This window comes from Arachis stenosperma, chromosome 7, assembly GCF_014773155.1.
Source record: "Arachis stenosperma cultivar V10309 chromosome 7, arast.V10309.gnm1.PFL2, whole genome shotgun sequence".
Classification (NCBI taxonomy): Eukaryota; Viridiplantae; Streptophyta; class Magnoliopsida; order Fabales; family Fabaceae; genus Arachis; species Arachis stenosperma.
In genome coordinates, this window is record NC_080383.1 from 38,386,867 (window position 1) to 38,389,761 (window position 2,895).

General features: G+C 41.3%; 1 non-coding gene across 1 annotated transcript; it reads right to left on the reverse strand.

Annotated features, from left to right (window-relative positions):
* Positions 1-855: 855 nt before the first annotated feature.
* Positions 856-963, reverse strand: LOC130942819 (small nucleolar RNA R71). Its single transcript, XR_009071369.1, has one exon. It is a non-coding gene; the product is annotated as a small nucleolar RNA R71 (small nucleolar RNA).
* Positions 964-2,895: the final 1,932 nt, after the last annotated feature.

Below are 2,895 nucleotides of genomic sequence, written 5' to 3' on the forward strand. Positions count from 1 at the left end.
AATTTCTAATTTCAAAATCTTTTTCAAAAATCACTTGGTTTCTTTTCCACTTTGATTTTCGAAAATCAATTGATGTTTTTCAAAAATGTTTTCAAAGTATTTTAATTAATTTTCGAAAATAAACTTCCCTCCTTCCCACATCCTCCTGTTTATGGAGTGCCACTCCTTCTCAATGCACAATTCGAACCTTATCTAACTAAAGTTCGAATTCATCTTCTCCTTCTTCTTTCTATTTCTCTTTTCCTCTGACATTTCAAGGAATCTCTATACTGTGACATAGAGGACTCCACATTTTCTTGTTCCCTTCTCTTTCATATGAGCAGGAGCAAGGACAAAGGCATTCTTGTTGAAGCTGATCCTGAACCTGAAAGGACTTTGAAGAGAAAGCTAAGAGAAGCCAAAGCACAACTCTCTTTAGAGGACCTGACCGAATTCTTCAAGGAAGAAAACATGGCAGCAGAAAACAACAACAATGCAAACAATGCAAGGAAGGTGCTGGGTGACTTTACTGCACCTACTCCTGATTTTTATGGGAGAAGCATCTCTATCCCTGCCATTGGAGCAAACAACTTTGAGCTTAAGCCTCAATTAGTTTCTCTAATGCAACAGAATTGCAAGTTCCATGGACTTCCAATGGAAGATCCTCATCAGTTTTTAGCTGAATTCTTGCAAATCTGTGACACAGTCAAGACTAATGGGGTTGACCCTGAAGTCTATAGACTGATGCTATTCCCTTTTGCTGTAAGAGACAGAGCTAGAATATGGTTGGACTCTCAACCTAAAGAAAGCCTGGACTCATGGGAAAAGCTAGTCAATGCCTTCTTGGCAAAGTTCTTTCCACCACAAAGATGGAGTAAGCTTAGAGTGGAAGTCCAAACCTTCAGACAGAAGGATGGAGAATCCCTCTATGAAGCTTGGGAAAGATACAAACAATTAATCAGAAAATGTCCTTCTGACATGCTTTCTGAATGGAGCATCATAGGTATTTTCTATGATGGTCTCTCTGAACTATCTAAGATGTCCTTGGATAGCTCTGCAGGAGGATCTCTTCATCTGAAGAAGACGCCTACTGAAGCTCAAGAACTGATTGAAATGGTTGCAAATAACCAATTCATGTACACTTCTGAAAGAAATCCTGTGAACAATGGGACTAGTCAGAAGAAAGGAGTTCTTGAGATTGACACTCTGAATGCCATATTGGCCCAGAATAAAATATTGACTCAACAAGTCAATTTGATTTCTCAAAGTCTGTCTGGAATGCAAAATGCACCAAACAGTACTAAGGAAGCTTCATCTGAGGAAGAAGCTTATGATCCTGAGAACCCTTCCATGGAAGAGGTAAATTACCTAGGAGAACCCTATGGTAACACCTATAATTCTTCATGGAGAAATCACCCAAATCTTTCATGGAAGAATCACGAGAGACCTCAACAAGGTTTCAATAACAATGGTGGAAGAAACAGGTTTAACAATGGCAAGCCTTTTCCATCATCTTCTCAGCAACAGACAGAGAGCTCTAAGCAGAATAATTCTGACTTAGCAACCATGGTCTCTGATCTGATCAAAACCACTCAAAGTTTCATGACTGAAACTAGATCTTCCATTAGGAATTTGGAAGGACAAGTGGGTCAGCTGAGCAAGAAAATTACTGAACTTCCTCCAAGCACTCTCCCAAGTAACACTGAAGAAAATCCAAAAGGAGAGTGCAAAGCCATAAACATGGCCGAATTCTGGGAGGAAGAAGAGGCAGTGAACGCCACTGAGGAAGGCCTCACTGGACGTCCACTGGCCTCTAATGAGTTCCCCAATGAGGAACCTTGGGAATCTGAGGCTCAGACTGAGACCATAGAGATTCCCTTGGACTTGCTACTGCCTTTCATGAGCTCTGATGAGTATTCTTCCTCTGAAGAGGATGAGTATGTCACTGAAGAGCAAGTTGCTAAATACCTTGGAGCAATCATGAAGCTAAATGACAAGTTATTGGAAATGAGACTTGGGAAGATGAACCTCCCTTGCTCACCAAAGAACTGGATGACCTGTCTAGGCAGAAACTGCCTCAAAAGAGGCAGGATCCTGGGAAGTTTTCTATACCTTGTACCATAGGCACCATGACCTTCAAGAAGGCCTTGTGTGACTTAGGGTCAAGTGTAAACCTCATGCCCCTCTCTGTAATGGAGAAATTAGGGATCTTTGAGGTGCAAGCTGCAAAAATCTCACTAGAAATGGCAGACAACTCAAGAAAACAAGCCCATGGACTTGTAGAGGATGTTCTGGTTAAGGTTGAAAACCATTACATTCCTACTGATTTCATAGTCCTAGAGACTGGGAAGTGCATGGATGAATCCATCATCCTTGGCAGACCATTCCTAGCCACAGCAAAGGCTGTGATTGATGTTGATAGAGGAGAGTTGATCATTCAAGTGAATGAAGAATCCATGGTGTTTAAGGCCCAAGGATATCCCTCTATCATCATGGAGAGGAAGCATGAAGAGCTTCTCTCAAAACAGAGCCAAACAGAGCCCCCACAGTCAAACTCTAAGTTTGGTGTTGGGAGGCCACAACCAAACTCTAAGTTTGGTGTTGAAACCCCACATTCAAACTCTAAGTTTGGTGTTGGGAGGTTTCAACAAGGTTCTGAGTGTTTCTGAGGCTCCATGGGAGTCCTCTGTCAAGCTAATGACACTAAAGAAGCGCTTGTTGGGAGGCAACCCAATGTTTTATAATTAATTATTTTCTTTTGTTATTTTATCTTTTTTGTAGGTTGATGATCATAAGAAGTCACAAAAACAATGAAAAAAGCAAAAACAAAATGAAAAACAGGAAGAAAAACAGCACACCTGGAGGAAGATGCTGCTGGCGTTCAAACGCCAGTCAGCCTAGCAGTTGGGCGTTTAA